Below are 23623 nucleotides of genomic sequence, written 5' to 3'. Positions count from 1 at the left end.
GCATTCAGATTTTGCAGAGAGGTGGACATGCATCTTGGGCCAGAATTTGGGGAACTGAGACAGCTGCTGCAGGCAACATCCAGGCTAATCCCACATCTAAAAGAGGAATATTAGCCCTAAAGGTTCCTCATCTTTTCTTCATGAAATTACTTCCAGGAGTGTCATATAGTACCCAGCATTTAAAATCAGTTAATTTTGACTCTATCTATTACAGAGAAATGAGATGTGTGCAGTACGTACTGACAAAACAACTGCCAAATCCCCAAGCCATCATAGCAGAATAAAACATGATGAGCTTATTTTCATCAGAAATCTTACATGTTACTGCACAGAAAATATACAGGCAGGCAGGATGCAAAACCACTATACAATTCCTTTTGGTGTTTATTTGGATTCTAACTATGCCTGAAAAAAGCAAGTGAGACTGAAAAAAATAGATGCTGCACTCGGTACTGCATAAAATGCACATTCAGTACTGCATAAAATATCACAGGTATTTCTGACAGCGGTGAATGATCACGGTTATACAGCTTTACAATTGTGTGAACCACAAGCAGTAGGCCATTCATGGATTCATCTCTTCTCATGGGAAACTTCTGCCTGCAGATCTTCTGCTTAACCTGATGACATCCACAGAAAGCCCTTAGAGAGTACCACAGTCTCAGAAGTAAAACCTCTTGCCCCATTCTTGTTTGTGCTCAGACGTCATTTTATTATTTTGGTTGTACGTTTTTGTGAATAAACTGCTGTAAGGCGACAGAGCGAACACAGCCATCTCCAAGCACTCAGAAGCATCAGACTCCGGTGTAAGTAACGTCATGAAAATAGTTCAAAAATACTGCAACTTTGGAAGTTATTCTTTGCTCCTGTTATTCAGTCCGCATTATTAATCCTTTAAAGACTGTTTTGGGTTTGTTTGATTTTTAAGCTTATTTCTGCATCACCTGGATTAGAAACTTTTTAAAAAGAGATCTAAGATTCTGAAGTAACTTTTCATTGGGAAGGTAAAGAATTAAAAGTTATGAAACAAAATAAAAGTAACTTTTGACACAATGCACAGTATCAAACACGGCATAATCTTGTCTTAAATAGCCTTGAGTCAAAGAGACTTGGCTAGTGCTCATTACCAGGAACATAGATACTAGAAAAGGAGATGTAAGTATCAGAGGCACAAAAACACCAAACAGTTAGGAGGTTCTTCTGAGGATTAACTTCTGTACAAGGAAATTAGAAACATGAGCACAAATTTCTACTGCATTTGCAAGAAACAAGTACAACAATTTCAACAAACCAGAGAAGATTTCCTAACATCCAGGGAAAATTACAGTGGTCTAAGTAATATCCCTTAACAATCAAATTCTAGGCCTACTCCTCATGCTGAAACAAATGTGCAGTTCCAGAATACACCTATCTATTGCTGTCTAAGCTGATAGTTCTTATAGTCAACTGATAGTTCTTTTTGAGTGAACAGAACTGCTCTCTGAAATAGTAGCTCCGTGTACTCACATTATACAAAAGTCAAATCCCACCACACTTTTGTACCTTCAGGTTTATTCAATTTTCCATAGGGTAAATGCAAGCAAATGCACAGCTTCGGTATGCCAGATATTTCAGCTCTGTGGAAATGAAATTGGGCTTTGCTGAATCTTTTTTGCTCTTTCCAATGATGCTCAGCTCAGGCTCACCCTTGCTCTAACATAGCCAAGGAGTTACGTATTTCCCAGTAATCACAGAATCACAGAATGGCTTGGGTTGGAAGGAACCTCATGATGCAGCCAGTGTATGGTTGGTCACATGGGTGTGGGGCCTTTCTTCTGTACTAGCTATCACCAGTGCTGCTATTCCTATCCACACACCATACAGTGGGAGAGAAACCATTTAACTTTTGTTAGTCTGACTGGTGAAGTAACTGCTTCATCTCACCTGTAAAAAGCATCAAGTCTAGCAGAAACACCTTGTGAGCTCAGTCCGGCTCACTTGTGTTCAAATACCTTGTGAAAAACTGCCTAAATTCACTAATAGGCTATTTTACTCAAAGAATTAACATGAACAACTTTTCACTGCAGCTGGTTGCCTATCACTGTGTTCTAGAAGAAATCAGATATCTCTACTTGAAAGCAAACACAGAACAGTAGAAAACTGTATCTATTCCATTTATATCAATTTTGCACTGTAACGTGAGGATCTACAACATACAGGAGTAGAGAGTTTGCCAACTAATGCGTTACATTTTGCAAACAGATGAGTGAAACTGCAGGTAATCCTTTAATTAGCCAAACTTCATCCTGTGCTAGAAATATGAAGTGCTATAACTGAAGCTAAACAGGCTTATCTACGCAAATTTACAGATCTCAATTTTTTCTTCTAGAACAATTACCAAAGGAACAACAGTCCAAGCTCCTGAAGTTCACAGTGATTTGTTTACTCAAAATGCTGTTTTCAAGACACTGCCTTACATCTAAAGTACCATTATTCATTGCAATCAGGCTTTTTAAATGTGTTTTTTTTTTCTTTTTGTTCTTTTCACTGCATTGTCCTGTTTCTGCTCTCAGCAGATCTACTGCAAACTTAAATGCATTTTGATAACCAACAAAAAAATCAATAGAAGATCCAGATTTGCATGTGGAAATTCAGTTGAATTTCCTGGGTATTGTACTTCAAAAATTTAAGAAAGTATCACAACTCTGACCTGTCATTCATTCATACAGCAGCACAGAATAGTAAAGATTCACATTCGACAACATAATTAAGATAACTGAAAATCTGCCCACCTCAGTTTTCAGAAATTGACTGATTTGTTTGAGTTAGGCATTTTTTGAAAGGGCAGCACAGGGGATCCATGTTGCTTGAAGTTAAGTGGTTAGCTTTTCAGCCTTAACTACAAAGAGAATAGAATCTGCCTAATCATAAATCATGACAGAATTTCATAGAGTCCCATTTCAGCTGGACAATTTATTCAATCTCTATATACTAGTGAGCTATGTCACTGTATTTCAATGTTCCAATCTCATTATACTTTAGGTAAAATGAAACCAACCAACCAAAGGAAAACAACGACAACAACAAAACAACAAGAATGAAAAACAAACAAAAAAATCCACCCTGATATTCCTATTAAGCAAACATCTTTTAAGAAAAAAAAAAAATAAATAATAATAATAAAAAAAAATCCTAACATTTTAATGTTCACATTTGGATATGTTCACATTTGGATATGAACAGGACTCAGAGATGCCAAAGGCTATATCTTAATTTATCTTGAGTATGTTTTTTTTTGTTTGTTTGTTTGTTTGGTTGGTTTTTTCTTTCTTATTCCGTGTTATGACCTCATTTTTCAAGGAAGAAAAAGACAAAACATAAAATCAATTAGATGATAACTCTTTGATGTCTCCTCCCAGTGGAGAAGCAAGAGCTCTCAGGCAAATATTTTAGGAATCGGCACGGTCTAATGCTGTGGGAAATGATCCTCTAAAAAAATACACAAAAGGAGAAAACCTTTGCAGGACAGAAAGAGAATCAGAAAGCAAGACTAATTGAAACAACAGTGAAAATGGTAACAGTATCTGAAATCTCAGATAGTATTTTAGAACAATTTTTGTAGCCAGGTTTAATAATAGTTTATTCAACAAATCTGTTGCTGTCTGACTGGATTCTACCCATCTCCTCTACTTATGGCTACAGCCCCTGTGGTCATTCTAGAAGCAAAATGAGAGCTCAAAACAAAGTAACTGTACTATGCGGATCTGCTAAATCACAGTTCAATTTTCACTGTCAACCACAATTATATTTATATAAGACAGGTAGCAGTGCTCCTTGCATAATACACAAGCACAGACACTGATTAAGAAAAAACAAACAAACAAACAAATAAAATGCTAAAAAGCTGGACATACTAGCTATCTTTTCTTAGGTCCCAGGAGAAAAAACAATCTTAGTTGTCTCTTAATCTTGCTGGGATTCTCATCTTTGTTTTCAGACTTCTTTTTTCCTGAGGGGAATGTCCTAATGATTAGACAGGCTATGAGATAGTTAGAAACTTGGGAACTTGGATGACTGGTTTCTAACCCTTTCTGTTAAAGACGTTTCAAGGCTTAAAAAACATAAGCCTTCATATTTCTGTCTAGAGGACAAAAATAATAAAGAACAAATGTGACTGTATTCTGATCTGAGCTTTCAGGTCAGGTAGGCCCTCTGCACTCAACATCATTCCTTGTCTTACCCTGAACAGGTATGAAAATAAACCCTTGCAGAGTGATTGGAATAGTGGGTTGTTCTACAACAGATCTGTTGGCTTACAAAAAGGCATACATAATTTTACATGAAAAATATGCTTCATTGTCTGCAGAATGCTCATCTGAAGGACTCAGGAAGTGAATGGAAATAAGCTATATAATTTACAAATAACTGATTTCAGTATTGGGAAAATATCACCACAAGCAGCCAGACAGAATCACCTGTCAGAATAACTCAATTTCTTTGCTTAATTATGGTGACTGGAACTCATACCAGCAAAACTCTTGTACAATATTACATTTATGCTCTCAGCTTGGTTAATTTAATAATGGCATGGGTTGAACAAACATATCACTTCCCTTGTCTAGCTTAGTCTGTAATACTGAAGGGACAAGGTGATCTCCAAATGTTGTTTTCAGCCTTACTGTGTTGCTGTTTCATTCACATTTGACAACAGCATCTGGTAAGCATGCGGTGTGAATTGCTAATTCATCTCTTACCTCTAAAATTAGTCCAAGTTCATGAAAGAGCATAAAAGCAGTTATTCTCTTTCAATAAAACAATGCATGTGAGTAGTTTGATCAGCTGAATGTACCTTGGAGCTACTTCTGGCTTAAAACACCTGGTGCTGCATGCTACTACTAACTTTTGTGCTCAGACTCAAATAGTTACATTTGATATGAAGAACTAACGTACCATTCTAACAGCCAAAATAAGAATGAAGTCAAAACTGTAATTCAGTGTTAAATGCAAACTAGATTCAGATTTGTTTTGAACTTGGAAAAGAATACCAGAAGTAACTACTTCACTCAGATCTCTGCACATAGAGCAGCTGCTAAATGCCATGTGTCTGGTAGCATCCACAATAAAGTGTAGGTTCACTGAGGTGTTGTTGACTTCTCTTACTAAAAGACATGCTGCTCAGTGAGCGCTTGTTTGTGCTGGTAACAGTCACATCTAGGTAGGTCACTGCAGCACTGGGCAGGGACACAAAAGCTATCAGAGCAAGGTGATTTACAGGTGGAAAAGGGGGAAAAAATATACAATACTAGAACAGGACACAAATTTGTGGTTTAAAATACCACCAGCAAAACATGCTTTCAGTTTTGTTTCTCATGGTTTGTTCGATGCTACAGAGACTTGACTGTTAGCTAAGAACAGTATATTCCATGTTTCCATTCAGACCCACAGAAAACATGGAAAAATTAGCCACTGCAGTTGTGGGTGCTTAGAAGTTAAAAATTAGGTTTGAGCTTCTTTGGACATATCAGCTTAACTAACTGTCTGTGTCTCAAGTGAAACCACTCTGAGTATAAGGGGACAAAGCTATCACAGATCCACTGCAAAATTGGCCTTTGACGTGTCACAAAGGAAAGGTAATGAAACAATAACTCCTGAGTAATTTAAGGCCATAGAGACACTTTATGGGAATTCAGCCTAGGGGAAAATATAACAACAAAAAGATTATGATCACATATGCTCCTAAGCAAAGGCTAAAACTAGTTAGTTATCTAATGGAAATTTTCCACTTTCAGAATCTGACTGAGAATACCCAGTACTTTACAGGAAAGGAGTGTGCTATTTCCAACACACTCCTCCAGACATTTGAGAAGGGATGGAGGGTGGAGGGGTAAGAAAAAAAGAAAAAGCTTTTAAGTTTACAATAAATTGTGAATTAAATATTTAAGTGTCCGTGTTCAGGTAGAATGGAACCACTAATATCAGAGACATTTATGACTTCTTTGTATGACTTCTTTGTCCTTTTCATCATTTCACCATTTTTAGTGAATTGATTAGCAATAGTACTTCAATATCCAAAGGCAAAGACACACAAGAAAAAAAAATAGTATTAAAATTTAATTTACCACTAATTAAACACTGCATTCCACTTGTATATGTAGATTTACTGGAAGAGTGCTTTACTGCTATCTTACCCTTGGAGCAGCTCAGGAAAGAAGCCATATCTGGAAGGGAGAGCCGACCATTTACTGCTCAAGACAAGAATATCAACATACACTGCCTGACTTCTTTTTCTTCTCATTGCCTCCTCTGTTCTGAATCACCAAGGGTGAACAGTTTAAAGCCCCATCCCTGCTTCTGGTTAACCAACCTCACCTGCAACAAACCCATGTTGAGCTGAAATTGTCATCTTTTTCACATTCTTGTCTGCTCCTGACCCCACATGTAGGCTCAAGTCCTGTCAAGGCCTTGCCCATACCCATCTTTAGGAAGGTGTCTGCTGTTTGCTGCTGCCCTGCTTCCTTGAGGGATTGTCTTTGGCTGTTAGAACCCATAAACGTTCTTAGAAAAATCTACAAGGAAGATGGATAAACATAAAAAAATGGATGGAAAAAGATGGAAAAAATAAACAGGCCTCCTGTTGCTGTTAACATTTAAGCGGCACAGTGTCCCCTGAAGAAGTGGTTTATAGGGAGTGGAGAGGAGAGGAGATGGAGTGCTCTTGAATGACATCCCATCCTCTGTGTGAGACGAGCTAAAGATCTGCACACATGTTCTGAAACCCCTATAAAATGAGAGGTTAGTCAGAGAGAAAATGAGGTTTCGTTCAAAGTCCGAGTTCATACCTTCTTACCACACACAGCTTTGTCTCTGTCATAGGGTCTTTTGAAAATTTCAAACGCAGTACAAATTTGTATGAACGTCTTCAGTCAATTAACTAAAGGTTTGGGAAACAAACATTTTCTCTTTTATTTCTCTTCAAAAATGTACTTCTTCATCTTCTGTTTTACAGCAGCTTACATGGAAGTCCAAATCAACTTTGTCTTCCAAAAATCCTTGGACTTGGCCAGTGATTGCAGCTAATGCTCCAAGAAACTACAAGGACCAGTGTTGTAGATGCTAACGAGGCTGAACCTTGTAATACAAGCACATAGGCGGTAGCGGGGCTTTTTCGGGATGTGACGGTGATAGTAATCCAGCCTCTTCCGTCTCAAACCCTGTTAGGTACATTGGCGCGCATTTCAAACGTACCTTAGGGGGCGTAGACGAAGTAGTAAGGTATATAAGGTATTGATTACTCCTAATAAACGCCATTTTGCCACGTTTCTTGATGAGTCACGGTGGTCTTTTGGCTCTGGCAAAGGTTTCGCAAGAACCTGGGAAATTGGGGGTTTCCGAGTCACGGCAACATATGGTGCCCAGTGGGATGGAGGGTACCGGCGTGATACCGCCTTGGGAGGCGTGGAGTGCAATCGTGGCACCACCTGCACAGAGCCGGGGGGGCGGCGGTACGGCTGCTGGCGGCGGCGGGGGAGCCCGCGGCGGCGGGGGAGCCCGCCGCTGCGGTCCGACCTGGGGCCGCCCCGGCGCTGTGCAGGGGGGCTGCGGGCGCGCGGTGCGGCGCCCCGCTGCCCGCGCCCGCCCTCCGCCGGCGCTTCCGCATTCCCTCCGTCCCAGGGGGCAGCCCGCCTGGCGCGCGGGGGGCCGGGGCTCGATTCCCCGGCGCGGAGCCGCTCCACCTTCCGGCACCGGGCTGCCGGCTGCTGCCGCGAGTTCCGTTTGCCCCTGGCTTTAAACACACTAGAGACTTTAACGGCGCATGGCCCTGTGCTTCCTCACGACACTGAAAGCCTCGCATACGTGATCCTCAAGCTGGTGCAATATACACTCTGGAAGGAGGGGTGGATGACTGAGCTTGGGAGGGGGGTGGCAGCTGAACAAGATGATCCCTTTCACCCTGTGCATGGTATAGACATGCAAGAGGGAATTAAAGCAGAGTGCTTGGAATATAAGTTTAGCACTGAGACGATGCAGCTGGTGGGTCTTGATATTCAACCGTGTGTTAAGAAACTATGGAATACGCAGAAACCGGTAGGAGCCTTCCAGTGGGTTCGGGGTGCTTTGGGGATACCTTCTCGATTGATTAAGCCCTTGTATGGTCAGCTAAAGGGATCCGACCCAAAAGAACCCCAAAATCCGTCTAGCAAAATGATTGCAGCTTGGCAAAAGATCTTACAGAGCTGCATGGACACTGTTCAAGGCCTTGAAATGGCCCAGCTAGCTCAGTTGGTAGAGCATGAGACTCTTGATCTCAGGATGATGGTTTGGCAGGATTCCAACCGTAGTTCACAGGCTGCTGTCTTCACAAACCGAACGGTCAGCGTGCAGATGCTTGAGGTGATGGTCGCAGTGCACCTCTGGCGAATGATGCCCTCTAACATTGTTGCTGACTCCATCTTTGCAGCCAAGCAGTTGGCCCGGATGGACCGGGAGGACTTCCCAAGTTCAGAGGCTGCTGGAATTTTGGAAGAGACCTTGGCCTCTCACACAGCTCCTGTTGCATCCTTATATGTGCATGGTCACTCTGAGGTGCCAAGCCTTTTTACCAGAGGTAACGCAATAGCAGATACAGTTGCCAGCACTCCTGTCTTTGGCCTAGGGTCACTGCAGATCTGGCAAACTGGTGTCATCTGGGAGTCTTGCTTGTCTCCCTGTCAAGGGCTGGCTGTTGCTATGAGTGCCTCCTCTGTTGTCATCACGGCCACTCAGCATGTCAGGTCTGGCTTGACTGCAGTCCGATACCATTTGGCAACCGCTGTTGCTATGGTCGGTTTGCCCAGTCACGTTGAGACTGACAATAGGTCCTGCTTCACTTCTCGTTTTACTCAAGAATGGTTGGTGAAGACTGACTATGGGAAGTGGGATAAGAGTTCTTTTCTTACAGGAGCAGTTGGTGGGGAGTCCGAATCTGGTACCTGAGACTGTTCTGCTGCTGTTGGTCTCAGTGATTAGTACCGCTCGAACAACAAGCGCGGGGACCTTCTGGAGTCAGTCTGGAATTGTCGGGTCTCAGCCAACAGTAGATTCACACTTATTTGTATTTGCAACTTCACTTATCTTTTAGGATGTGTTCTTCTTATCCTATAGAGTGTGATTCTAGTTACCTAGTCACTACATATCGATTACACGTTAATGTAATGATGGTGCATGTTGCCGTGTGCTGATGAGCTGATGGACGCTATCGAGGCTATGGACAGAAGACTTTGACTACTGTTCACCATACAGAGAAGATGCATCATGCAAGAAAGATGAAGAATAGAAAAAAGAATGACGAAGAATGAAGAAGAATAGAAAACATCACGGATGAGAACTGTTTCTCAGATGGTTCCAGACATCAAAGGGACTATCTTAATATACAGTTCATTTAACTGTGGTGCTGTTTTTTGCACAAATGTAACTTGCACTACTCATTACATCGGATAGAGCTTTTAAGGTTTATATAAAGTTTATAGAGAGTAAGTTATATTAAGAGTAATATATTAATAGGTATTAAGGTTTATATAAATTTATAGAGTAAGTTATAGTAAGAGTAATATATTAATAGAGTAATAGAGTTATGATAAGAGTAATATATTAGTAATCGTTAGGATTGCGTTAAGATCAATCTTAGTTTTGTTAAGGTTAGATTTGACTAAGTAGATAAGTAATTCAGTTAAGTATATTGCATAGAACATATAGAATAATATCAAATTTATAGTAGATTATACTTGGGATTTTAGTGTTCACATTGAAAAGGGATAAATTGTTGTCTTGGGGGGCGGGGAGATGTTGTAGATGCTAACGAGGCTGAACCTTGTAATACAAGCACATAGGCGGTAGCGGGGCTTTTTCGGGATGTGACGGTGATAGTAATCCAGCCTCTTCCGTCTCAAACCCTGTTAGGTACATTGGCGCGCATTTCAAACGTACCTTAGGGGGCGTAGACGAAGTAGTAAGGTATATAAGGTATTGATTACTCCTAATAAACGCCATTTTGCCACGTTTCTTGATGAGTCACGGTGGTCTTTTGGCTCTGGCAAAGGTTTCGCAAGAACCTGGGAAATTGGGGGTTTCCGAGTCACGGCAACAGACCAGTTACGTGGTAAGTACAGTTGCTTGCCAAGCGTAGCACAAAATTTCCTATGGCTCACCTGAGCTCCTTAGTAACAGAGCAGAAAGGTAAAGGTAAGCCAGGCCTTGGAGAAGACTGCTCAGAGTTACAGAGGAGATGCTCACACTCCTTTCTTTGATGTGAATTTCATTTTATAATATTTTTTACTGGAAAGGATGTGGACCACTCTGTTTTTCCTGTAGAGCACTCACAGTACAAAAATCTACTTTGTTCAAAATTGCTCCCAAGAGCACGTAACAGATTTGTGTAGGCCACATTAACACGTGCTAGTGGAAAGCCAGGTGGAGTTTTCTCATTCTCTGCTCCTCACCCACCCCGGGCCAGGAGCCAGATTGTGTGCGTATTCAACAGCTGCAATTCTACTTATGAAATGGGTAAGAAGCATAAAAGGGCAATTGAAGGCACCTGAAGCATGCAGAAATTCTGCATCTGTCGGCTGCAAAACTAACTAGCAGATGTCCTCTGGTGATTGTAATCGGGTTCCTCCATCCTTGTCAAAGTTTCAGGCAAAAACTGCTGGAATAAAAGTTCCTCTTAGGAGGTAAGTTGTTGCTAACACAGTAAGGTGTAATTTCTACATCTCTGCACCAGCTTTATTGACTTCTCCTGTATCCAGATGGATTAACATTAAACAGTTCTACAGAAATCTCAAACAAAATCAGCTGGCAGCCAGAATGATTTGAAATTGCAATTTATATTCATAGCACAACGGCATATGAAAACTGCTTATGTGTGCTTTTCACAAAGATCATTTCAGTTAATGAGCTAAATGTATGGAAGAAAACTCCATGAAGATGCACTTGTGCCTATTCTGTTTTACAACTGTCAACATAGGTCTTGCTTCCAAACAAACAAACAAACAAAAAGAGTGTGCAATGGCCTCTTACTACAACTGTGTTACACAGTATTCTAATACAGCCTGCTTTCATGATCTGAACATCAGAGCTAGAAATAGTGTAAAGCCTATTAATAAAGTTATGTATTCAGCCTCCGCATTAACTAAGCCATTTCTATCTTTTTTGCTTGATATATTAATGTTTCAAAGTTTCTAATGACACTCATTTTTACATGTGCCATAACTTCCTTACAATACAAAAGCAAACAAACAAACAACAAATGAAAAAGAAACAACAACAACAACAACAAAAGTGAATTAGGATGAGGTTACACAGTCTGGACATAATTTTGCCATCCTTACACTGTGCAAAGCTCTGCAGACCTTACCAGGTTTGATAGATTCATGTCAGTTGGATTATAACATAGGAGCAGGCCCCAAAGATGAATGCCTTGTATTAGGAGTGTCTTTGAGTTATGGGCAGAGTTGCCTGCATTTCTACTGTGCAGCTTATCAGTAACATACATATCAAAATTGCACATATGATGAAACTGCAGAATGCACTGAATTTACTGTTTAGGCATTAGCTGCATACAGATGGTGTATGTCATAAAACCAATGCTTCAGAGACATCAATCTCACTGCAGACATAATGTACTGATACATGCTGGTACAGTGAGTCAGTCTAATGCGCCTTGAAAGTGTCAGAAATACAGCACAAGTCTGACTGCTGTACTTTCAAAAAGAATGAGAGTCACAGAATATAGTTTCTGTATATGGTCCCATCATAGCATCTCACTGGGGTGATTTGTGAAAATGTCATTTTTTTATCACATTTTATTTGACAAAATTTTCAGTTGAAAGGGAAATAGAAAGATGCTTTCAAAAGAGCAGAACTAATTAGTGCTATGGAAGACAACACATGGAGAGTTCAGGGGCGAAATGAAGCTTTTTTTTTTCACAGCACTCAACAATACGTTCCCCTGGCTTGTATTGGAACAGCAAAGCAAAAAATAATTTTCCACTAGTAACTGATGTTAATAGGGAAGTCATTCTGAAGCTGTGATATTATCAAAAAGACTAGATGACTCTTACTCTTGTTAACAAGTCAGACATTAAAGGAGATGACAGCAGCATTTTCATAGCTTTCCTCGCTCAGAAGAAGCACAGTAAAGTAACACGTAATTATCTTCAGGTACTGTAAATGTACATTCCAGTTTGCATGCCATGTACAAAGGGGAAAAGAAAAAAGGGATTCATTTAAACTAATATGCATTTGTCACAATACAGTGCTAAAGAATTCTTAATGCTGTCCTGCTTTCAGACCTTTGTAGAAATATCACCCTTTGAAGTTTTGAAAGAAAACGCTCGATAGCTGATGATCTATTTGTTCCCTTTCTTTCCTTATTCTGTCTCTAATAACATTGTTCCAAAATATGCATTTGACTGCCTTTTTAATTGGAAAGCTTTTTTAATTTTTATGTTATGCTAGGATTGTAATTAAAGCTATTTACATCACTCTAATTGCATGCTGGCACATACGAAACATTTATGAATTATTTAGGCAGTGACTGCTCACAGCTACCACGAATCACAAAATCAGAGTAAAAAAAAACAATTCACAGCAACACAAACCACAGTGAAAAACCATTAGAAATGGCTCTTTTGAAAAACTTTCCTCCTTCTGAGCCTTGTAAAGATAAATTTTGAGATGATGCTCTTAAGCTATCAACTGAAACAAAACAAAGCAAGTATTTTGTTCTTTTTAGTCCAGTTGTGCTTGTTACTAAAGATATCCCAATAATACTTGCCAGTAGTAACAATCAGACATGAAAACTGCTCTGACATAAACTGTAGTGATACCCATTCCTAGAACCCTTGCAGAGTGGCAGGAAACCTGCTGAGTACTCTGGATCATCTTTCTCTCACAATGTCAAAACACATGGGGAAAACGTTTTGCTCGATGAGCACATAATTATCCAGATGTGAGCAGTATTTACTCTTCTGTCAATAGATCTGGCCTTCAAACTGAACCATCATTTGGCTTTTGCCTGTTTCTCATTTTGTGAAGAATGACTTATTTTTTACGATTGCTTTGATAAATCATCTTTAAATTGAAATACATGGCTCAAATCTGTGAGTCTGTATTTACACAGTTAAATATTCCCAGACAGGTTTTGCCATTCCTGCCACAGCAGATTTGTTTCGTGCTTTCAGGGATACATGTACACATCGACATAATAGGAAAACACTGCATAACGTGCACACAACATCTTATCCCTTTATAGAGAAAAAAATACCTCTGAATTAAATTATCTCTCTTTGTATATATATGTTCATAGACACACACATGAGTATGTATCAGGTAGTTGGGTTTACTCTCATTTTCTGCACTATCCCTCATTCTGTCTGAGCCAGTCGTAAGACAAGAAGCAGGGCACCTGGCTCTCAGCAAGCTTTGATCCTGTCCAGAGAAGTGCCAGAAATATCTTCAGCAAGACATTTGATACCAGCAAGGCATTCAGTACTGTCTCCCACGACATCCATATAACAAAGCTGAGGAAGGATGGGATAGATGAGTGGACAGTGAAGTGGGCTGAGAACTGGCTGACTGGCAGAGCACAGAGGGTCGTCATTGGCAGTGCAGAGTCTGGTTGGAGATCTGTAAGCAGCAGTGCTCCCCAGGGGTCTGTGCTGGGTCTGGTCTTGTTCAACATCTTCATCAGTGACCATGATGAGGGGACAGTGGCCAAAAAGGCCAATGGCATACTGGGGTGCATTAAAAAGAGCGTGTCCAGCAGGTCGGGGGAGGTGATCCTCCCCCTCTTCTCTGCCCTGGTGAGGCCTCATCTGGAATACTGTGTCCAGTTCTGGGCTCCCCAGTGCAAAAAAGACAGGGATCTCTTGGAAAGAGTCAAGAGGAGGGCCACAAAGATGGTGAAGGGCCTGGAGCATCTCTCTACGAAGAAAGGCTGAGTAAACTGGGTCTGTTTAGCCTTGAGAAAGGAAGCCTGAGAGGGGACCTGATACAGGTTTATAAATATCCAAGGTGTGGGGGGCAAAGTGGTGAGGCCAGACTCTTTTCAGCAGTGTGTGGAGACAGGACAAGGGGAAACGGCCAGAAACTGGAGCATAGGAAGTTCCACATGAATGTGCGCAAGAACTTATTTACAGTGAGGGTGACGGAGCACTGGAACAGGCTGTCCAGGGGGGTTGTAGAGTCTCCTTCTCTGGAGACACTCAAGGCCAGCCTGGACTCCGAGCTGTGAGTAGGAAACCTGCCTTGGCAGGGGGGTTGGACTTGATGGTCTCTGGAAGTCCCTTCCAACCCCTGTGATTCTGTGATTCAGTGATTGTGTGATCTGAAAACACTTCTGTGATCCTCCAAATCTTACTGGCAGTTGCTAGCCTATTCATCTCACTGTGCCAGAGCAGTTAGCAGAAAACTGGCTTGACAATGAAGTTCTACATGGAACATCTAAAATTACTGTATTTTGGCAATAGAAAGGTTGCACCTGTATTCCATACTTCAGTTATACAGACTGTTATGCATAATATACTTGACAAATTTGTACTTATGTCTGTTTTTCAAGAAGATACTGGCCACCATCCTACACAGCAAGATACACATTTCCGAAAGACCTCTCTCAGTGGGTCCTGACAAACAATACCCAGTGTAAACTATGATATACATAAACCTACTTCAAATTTCAAAACTAGCTCTGTTGTCCCTGGTTAACAAATCTCCACATCTGATCCACTTCATCCACCATAGATGTTCCAGCTGATTAAATTAGGACAGAAACCGCCACGCAGCACTTTCTCCAATAGCCTCTTGCCAGTCTTTTTAGAGACTTTCTGATTTTACACCTTTTTTTTCCATCTGTGGAACTTTCTGCATCTTTCTCTCTACCGTGTTAACAATATTCTAAAGGATACTGTAGGTAATTAGTTGCGTGCGTGATGTGTAACTAAACAAAAAAGCATAGCCAAGTATAATTGTTTTGCTTCTCTTAAGTATGAAGTAAAGCTAAAAAGGTTGGGGAACAATTCAGTACTTTGTTTCTGTATTAGTTTTATTTCCCTCATTCTCCTACAGAAACTTAAGCTTCCATCTAGCATTTAAGAAGAGAATTCTTAAATAAAAGCCTTGACTGATAGTTTAAAAAGATGATCTTTTATTTTCTTTCTAATCATCAAAGGCTTAGATGCTCTTAAGGAGGGAGTTCTAAAGATAAAACTGGTGAAGGAGTTAAACTGCTTCTTCTCTACGTGTTGTTATAAAGGCACAATACTGTGGCAGAGCATTTTATATACACTATTTCTGGTGTTACTTCTTGTTTTAGATGAAAGAAAATAGTGGGTAATTTTGGCAAAATTATTCTTACATCGTTTTACACAATGTTTCACAACAAATCATTTTTTAGTAATTACTCAATCTGTGCACCTCTTTCATATTTGGCTTTTTAAAATACTTATGTAGCTTTAAATGTTTCAGACTGCATGGGTTTGTCTGGAGGACTCTTCCTTTAGACACACAGTTTACCACACAAGTTCAAGAATAGAAAATTAGGAGAAGTAAAATTGTCCAGAATGAGGATCACCTACACATGATGAAAGAAAAAAAAGGATACTCACTCAAAAAAATAATGTAAATATAACAGAAAAAGAAGATAAGGAAAGAAATTCTTATCAGTGACTACAGGAGTGGGTACACAGCATAGACAAGCCATATGGTTAGTGTAGGTGAGAAGACACACTCAGGTGGGGCTTCTTGCCACATCCTACCTCTCCACCTCTTCATCAAAGAACAAGTGGCATTCCTACAGGCATCGTATCATTAGCAATACAACTCTAATAAGAAATTATTTTATAAAGACTTAAATTGAATATTGTCCATGACTCCTGATTAATGGCTCTAGTAGTCACAATCATCCATACATTTATAAAATCAAGTTACTCGTTTATATATATTTCACTTTCAGCGTCTGCTGTCCAGAAGTAACATTCAGTTTGCTAAATGCTGCCATTTGCTTTCCATCAATTCTGTTTGCACAGTACCTTAAGGTTATTGTGCAGCAAGCATAATATACATACCTGTTATTATAATCAAAACTGACTACAGTTCAGTGATATTCTGTGGTCATTTACAAGCAACACGTAGGTTTTTTGCCAGTGATTTCTACAGTTTACACATTCTACAGATTTTTATGTTCTGCTATTTCACTTTAATACAGCCATTATCAAGAATATCATACCCAAGACTCTTTTTTTATGAATAATATTTTTCTTTCCTTAGATAAAAATGTTGAAAGAATGTGATGACCGGTACGATATGAGCCAGCAATAAATGTAAAAAGTGTAGCTGAAATAAGGATCTGCTTTTTAGAATGAAAACATATAAAAGATTACTTTTCTATCTCCGCTCTTTGCTCTCTTCTGTCAGGATGAATTTATCCAAGTGTTTTTCTGGTTTTATACAATGATGTCAAAGATATGAGAGCCGAATGTGGAAATAAAAGTTGTTAGACCAAAGGTAATTACCATGAGGTGGGCAGGTGTACAGTCTGCTGCCTACCTGTATACTCCAGTCTCAGCAAGAACTGAGAAAGACTCCTGTACAGCTGCTCTCTTTCTTGGCCATGGATGCCCCTTGAACCTGCTGGAGGGCTGAGCAGGTCACAGATTCCACAATCTAGCCTCAGAAGGATAAGTGAATTTGTAACTTTTTGCTTCTTTCCGTAGGAATGGCACCAACAAAGAAAAATTTAAAAGACTATTCACTAAGGCTTTCCAGGCACGGAGGATTTGAGAGGCGTTCTGGCTAGACACAGTACAAAAGAGAGCCATACGGAGTCATGCAGACCTCTGGGCCACTGACTGTAACAGTGCAGATTGTGTGAGAAATAATTACCCTTACAGAGCACGCAACTTCTGCTCCAGAATACTGTGGCTCATATTTTCAAACGGCATATCCAACCAAAAATCATCTGTGCAGACAGCAAGAATGAAACAGATTAGGATCTTTCTGCGTCTGTTATGTTTTTGGGGAGTTTGCTTGTTTTCATGACACTAAAAAACACTCTTCTGCTCAGCTCTTTGGCACCCAACTTCATAAAACCCTTAGCAGAATTAGAAAAATAGTGGGTTTTTGCTGCATCTAGAGATTCAGCCCAATGCAGGAGTAAGACCTTGGATGCCCTTCATTCAATAACCTGACGTCCAAACCAAACATTCACTGTCTGGCAAAATGGAAGTTACCACTGATTCAGAAACTGCATTTTCTGATATCATGGTAGTGATCATCAATAAAATGTCAGTAACTACTGAATTGCCAGATAAGTATACCTGTGGTTATCCCTTCACACTCTCTAACTTACCCCCTGTGTATGTTCTGCTTGGGAGTTTTCTCAAGCTATAATGAAATGTTTCACCATTGCCACAGAAAAACACAACGGTTTCTATTGCCCTGAGCATGCAATTCTCAAAATTAAGTTCTTGCTTTCACTTTTCCGGATATAATTACCATGATATACTGCAAATGCTCTCAATTTTGCTCTACACTGGAATAACACCAAGACTTTCAATCAAAGTGTGTTCACAAAGCACAGTTGTATCCTAGATAGTTGTTATGATTATCCAGTTTAGTTATTCCTGTATGCTCAGTTCCATTCGTTAAGCATTCAAATCATAACCACACATTACAGCTGACCACTGCTGGCAAGAAGACAAGAGCATGAATAGGAACAGCAAGCAAATCCTTTGTATCCCCTTTGTCGTGTTTGCCCAGGCTGAAGCTGAATTAGGCAGAGAATAACCATTCTGTGCTATGCCAAACCAGGTTGCTGCCATCTAAATTACACGTTATCACTTACTTGCCATCTCCTCTCAGCCAATTCTTTGCCAGTCCCTTTCTCAAACAGTACTTCTCAGACAATACCAAATAGAAAATTGGCTTGCACTACACAGACATGCAGCTGTTGCACACTAGTGAAAGAGAAGACTGGTGTAGTGGATGGCCAGTGCCAAGCAACTGGACTTTTAGGTGGCTGCCACATCATAAATAGGGGGTCAGAGATTAGGAGCAAAAACATGTGCAGTGGCTAAAGACACGATGTGAACACGAAGCACGTTCCACTGTGATATGGGAAAGGAAACCGAGAACTCTGGCAATTGTACTCCCTGTTTTATAAGTGAGACAAGGAACATAGTGTATTATCGAACATCTGTGAGCAGAGGTGTTCCCATCTAAGCTGACACATTACACAGAGCGTCATTTTATTCCACTCACTGGAGGAAGCCTCTCTGACAGTCTTTGTAGTAGGATGTCTTTGCAGCAGCTTTCAGGTGCAGTGTTTCAGTCTTCTTGAACATCAGATGTTGTTTTCCTCTTGCAAAGCAGCCCTGGTGTTGCCTGCACCAACAATCTTATTCTGATATATTTTAAAGTTTCAGCCACAGTAATTTTGTCTCATTTGAAAATTTAGCTTCTGTATAGAACAGAACTAATAGATTCTGCTGTTCTGCCTGTGCGTATGTATGCATGTATATGGATGTATGCTCTTCCAAGAACTAATGGTACAAGTAAGGCGGACCAATAGTAATTATATCTGCTACAGTAGATCGCAGTTTTTGAATGTTCATAACTAAAAAGGTTGATAGTCATTTGTATATAGCCAACCAGTTCAAGTTTTGCAGCACTTAAACCCACTAAGTAGTGCAGAAACACTCTTCTGCACTGGTTCCTCATGGCAAGCAATTGAGAAATGTTATGGTGATGCCTTCTAAAGTTGACTTAATACAATATCTAATCAGTCACACACAGGAAAGAATCTCGAAGGTTATACCAACTGTAAAAGAGATGTGAATGAATGAAAGAATAAGAAAAGCCTCCTGCAGACTTCTGAGAATTTCTGCTACTTGGGAAAACCCATGTAGATTTAACAGCTGGACATGCTGTTAAGCTTGATTATGCTATGTTAAACATATAATAAAAGAGGGGTATTGAACAGAGCAGTGAGAAATTTACACTTCAGCATCACTCATGTGCCAAAATGATCACTCTTCAGCTGTGAAAATTGTCTTTGTTTTCATCAAACAAAGCAAAAGGATTGATGTAAAGACAAACAAATGCCACCCTGTTTAACTCTTCCTCGGAGGAAAGCAGAATTACTATTATTACTTCTGTTTCTTTTAATTGGTTGGTGCTTTTTTTTTTTTTTTTTTTTTTTTTTTTTCCCAATACGAGAATGAATCCAGGATTGCTGAATTGTAAGGAAGTGCTGTACTTTGTGGGGTATATCTTCATCTCTAGGATGCACAGGCTGACATGCCCAAAGGATCTGGCTGTCCATAGTCCAGATGCTTCTTACAGTCTTTTAAATCATTACCTGAGGGTGGAGGAACAGTAGCAGGTTCACCCTCAAGCCTTTTTGACACAAGAGAGATCAAGACATCATGATTGCCCAGCTACAGTTGTGGCCACCCAAAAGTTTCAAGAGAGATCATCTCCTGACCTATGATCCCAACTTGAAAGAAACAAGGTCAGTTTCTCCACCAGCAGTGGATTCAGCCTGGAAATGTCAGGTTCAAGGACTTGTTCTGAGGCTCAGCAAGCTCTGTGCAGTGCCCACATGGAGAGGGACCCCTGCTGCTATTCTGCATCAGCATCTGTTGCCAGAAGTCACCACTCATAGCTTTACAAAGCCCCTGCAACACCTTTCCTCTCTTCTCTACTCCAGGTGAAGGAGAGTAACTGGAGTATCTGGACTGACTGCATTTCTTTTTGCTTCCACACACACAAAAGAACCCTTTCTGGTCTGTCTCCATTTAACAGTGGTGAGTCAGTGACTTTGTCTTTTCTACAAGGGTTAGGACAATACGTCCTATCTTTTTCTTTATTAAAATACAATAAATTACTAGACAAATAGGCAACAATTATATAGACAGATGGTAACATTTCCTTCATCTTTTACACCTAGAAATCCATAAAAGGCCTGTACTCAAGGAGAGCAATGTTCACATGGAATGATTAGGAAACTTCATTCGTGTTATCTCTGATTTGTTATGAGGGTGTTCTCACCAATACAGCTTTGTCCTTGAATTTACAAGCTGCAAAGCAATCATAGAATCATAGAATTATAGAATTACTCAGGTTGGAAAAGACCTTAAAATCATCAAGTCCAACCACAGCCTAACCATAGTACCCTAACTCTAACAACCCTCTGCTAAATCATATTTCTGAGCACCACATCCAAACAGCTCTTAAACACATCCAGGGATGGTGACTCAACCATGTCACTGGGGAGCCTATTCCAGTGTTTAACTACCCTTTCTGTAAAGAAGTGTTTCCTAACATCCAACCTAAACTTAACTTGGAGCAACTTGAGGCTGTTTCTCCTCGTCCTGTCACCTGTCACCAGTGAGAAGAGACTTGCCCCACTCTCACTGTAAGCACCTTTCAGATACTGGAAGAGGGCAGTAAGTTCTCCCCTCAGCCTCCTTTTCCCCAGACTAAACAGCCCCAGCTCCCTCAGCCTCTCCTCATAGGGCTGATTCTCCAAGCCTTTAACGAGCCTCATTGCCCTTCTCTGGACCTGCTCCAGTACCTCCATGTCTTTCCTGTGCTGAGGTGCCCAAAACTGAACACAGTACTTGAGGTGAGGCCTCACCAATGCTGAGTACAGGGGCAGGATGACTTCCCTAGTCATTATTATTAATAATAAAAGTGTATATATATTCTTGAATTATCTGTTCACTCCATCTGTTTCTACTCTTTTTGCTAACAGTGACTTAAGATTGGAAACACCTACCTTGATGTAGGCAAATGATAACTTCAGCTCTATACTGGGATATTTAAGCTAGTCCACACACATCCTGGTTTTCACACAATTTAGTTCCTTATCACTATCATCACTAACAATGACAATTTTATGGATGCATCAGCTATACTGTATTTCTGCAAGTAAAGGTGATGAAAATGGTTGCTGGATCAAGCTATTTTTAGTAAATCTGACATGGAAAATTGGAAACTGTATTTTTTTTTTTTCTCTCTGTTTTTAATTCAATTTCTGCATTTTTCTCTGTACAGGGTGAGTTAATACTAAGGAAATCAAGGGAAAGTTAAAAAAATATGAGCCAAAATCTACTATTTCCCACTATCTCCCATGAAATAGGATTTTCATACTTCAGTGAATATCTGGAGGGCTGTGCAGAAAAGGCTTCAAACACATCACGGTGCCCGAGGTGTAAAACAGTGTCTGACACTCATTTTTGAGACCCACTCCCTACCAAGCAGAGCTACAGGAGACTTAGTATGTCTAAACTCAGATATAAAGTTATACAGACTACCGACCACAAATCAGTGGTTTTTTAAACATCGGTTTTCAAGCATTGTTTTGTTTTGTTTTGTTTTGTTTTGTTTTGTTTTGTTTTGTTTTTTTCCCCCAAAGCACTCTGCTTTTCTCATCACCAGAAGAAGAGATCAAATGGCCAGATGACCTCTGAGATAAAATTGACCTTATCTTGCTGAGTTCCCAAAGTGTGAATGATCTGCCTTGTCACTACTCCAATGTCCATCATTATTTTTTTTTTTCAGACTATTGTGACAGCAGCTGCAAGTTATGATTAAACTGATCTGCAAGAGCAGCTTAAATACACACAACAGAACCTTGAGGTATGGGACTTAATTTCCTTTTAACAACATAAGTAGTTAGTACAATTACAAAAGATGATCAATTAATGTACGCTGCTGTTAAGTCACAGTATTATCTGAACTTACAGTCATTGGGCTACCTTACTCTCAATACTACAATTTGAACTCACTGTTTCTGACCTGTAAAGGAAACAGAACTGGATCTTGAAAACACTTCCCATCATTGCTGGGATCTCACTGATATCAGGCTGCTAAGAAGATAGAGCTTCAACAAACTTACTGATGCTATCCTTGAACTTAAGTGTACTTCAGTGTGATTGAGATGGCCTAGGTCCTCATTTTAATCAATCATGTTTCATTCAGAACTTTTCTGCTCTTAGCTTTGTGGTGATCGGTTGCAGATTCCAAAGGTAGGAGTGAAAAGATGTCTGTTTTTGAGATTTATTTATGTATTTATTTATTAAGACTTACAGTGATTTGGATATGATTTGGGACTCTCATCTGCTTTCCCCTTTGTGGTGTTATTATCTTCCTGATAGTTCCTCAACAATTAAAAGCAGACTTAAAAGCAGACTTGGAAGAGGTAGATAAGACATGCTTTCCTGCATGGTGACCCAGACACTGGTTTCTTTGTATTGAGCATCATTACATATCACTGCTGCACGGGAGGATGCTCTCATTCCTAGAGAAAAAGAGGTATATATATTTTTCCTTACAGATAAGCCTCTGTGAACATCTCAAGAAAGGAAATCTTTGTCTCAGACCGTCTTTCCTTTCACTTACTTAGGCATCCATAGAGAAGGCTGAGTTACAAACCTCACAGTAAAATCAATTTTATGCCTGAAAGGACAATCAACATTATAAAGAATCGTTACTGTTCAGAAACCACCTCAAAACCACAAATAATTATACCTTAATAGTCACTTTATGAGGAGTTTAAATATCCCCCAAAGAAATATGGTGCATCTTTCCAGGCAGACATTAATACTCTTTCATACTACAGCCATTCTCCTTGATATTTTAATTGCTATTTTTATAAAATTTTAAAGCTTACAGCACAACAAATACAATAAGCAGTACCACAGATCCATATGGGAAGAATGCATTATAATTGCACAGCAAACTGAAATGAACGAAACATTTGATGTCTCAAAACAAATAGGTTATGCCTTAAATAGAAAAGAGAGGACAGTCCACGCAAATACTGCAGCAAACAGTCCTCTTGCTGTGCACTTATTGCTTCCCAGCAATGATCTGAGACTGGGACAGTTGTAGTTACTTGGTTTCAAATAGGCAGGAACCTGAAGAAAAAGAAAAGATTTCACTTTCAGGACTGCAGAAGGGATTAAGGGTTTTGTTTGCTTGTTTGTTTGTTTTAAACCTATATATGGGTTTCTAAGAAAGGATCTGCTAAATCCCACATGTCCTCAGGGACAGATAAAATATTCCTTTTTTTTCCATCCTCTCCTTTCATTCAATCAAATTCTGTTTTATCTGCTACTTGAGTTTAAATTCCCTTGTGAAAGGCTGCAGACACTTAGGCCATATGTGACCAAGCAAGCCTTGCTTTCTCTGCTTACAACTGTGTGTGAGTTTACTGTGGTTATATTCTTCCATTCTGCTGCCAACAAGAAGGCAGCATCCTACCCATCTCTGATAGAGTGCATTTCCTTTGAGAAAAGGTGATGTTGGTCATTGCCCAAATGCAGGGGAGAATGTGCTGTTGCTAAGATGAAGCAGAAGTGGGGCTGAATAAACTGGTTTTGCTTGGTAACAGTTCTGTTCTTACATGGACATGCCTTTGTATGGCCTAAGGGAGTAACTCCTAAGAAACTGGGAATTCAAATAACATCAGCTTCCTCATTGAACGAGGCACCCAAGGAGACTCAAAAAGGAAAGAGACTGCAGCACACCTTTGCCCTTAACTAAAAGGAAAATCCTACAGAGAGTTTTCTTTGTCTGCTCAAGTTTGAAAAAATGTCAGTGTTTT

General features: G+C 40.0%; 1 protein-coding gene across 6 annotated transcripts in view; it reads right to left on the bottom strand.

Annotated features, from left to right (window-relative positions):
• LINGO2 (leucine rich repeat and Ig domain containing 2) overlaps positions 1–23623 on the bottom strand; it is a 475029-nt gene that overhangs the window by 245466 nt on the left and 205940 nt on the right. The window lies entirely within an intron of this gene.

The sequence above is a fragment of the Excalfactoria chinensis genome, chromosome Z (genome assembly GCF_039878825.1).
Source record: "Excalfactoria chinensis isolate bCotChi1 chromosome Z, bCotChi1.hap2, whole genome shotgun sequence".
Taxonomy (NCBI): domain Eukaryota; kingdom Metazoa; phylum Chordata; class Aves; order Galliformes; family Phasianidae; genus Excalfactoria; species Excalfactoria chinensis.
This window is presented reverse-complemented; position numbering and strand designations above follow the sequence as displayed.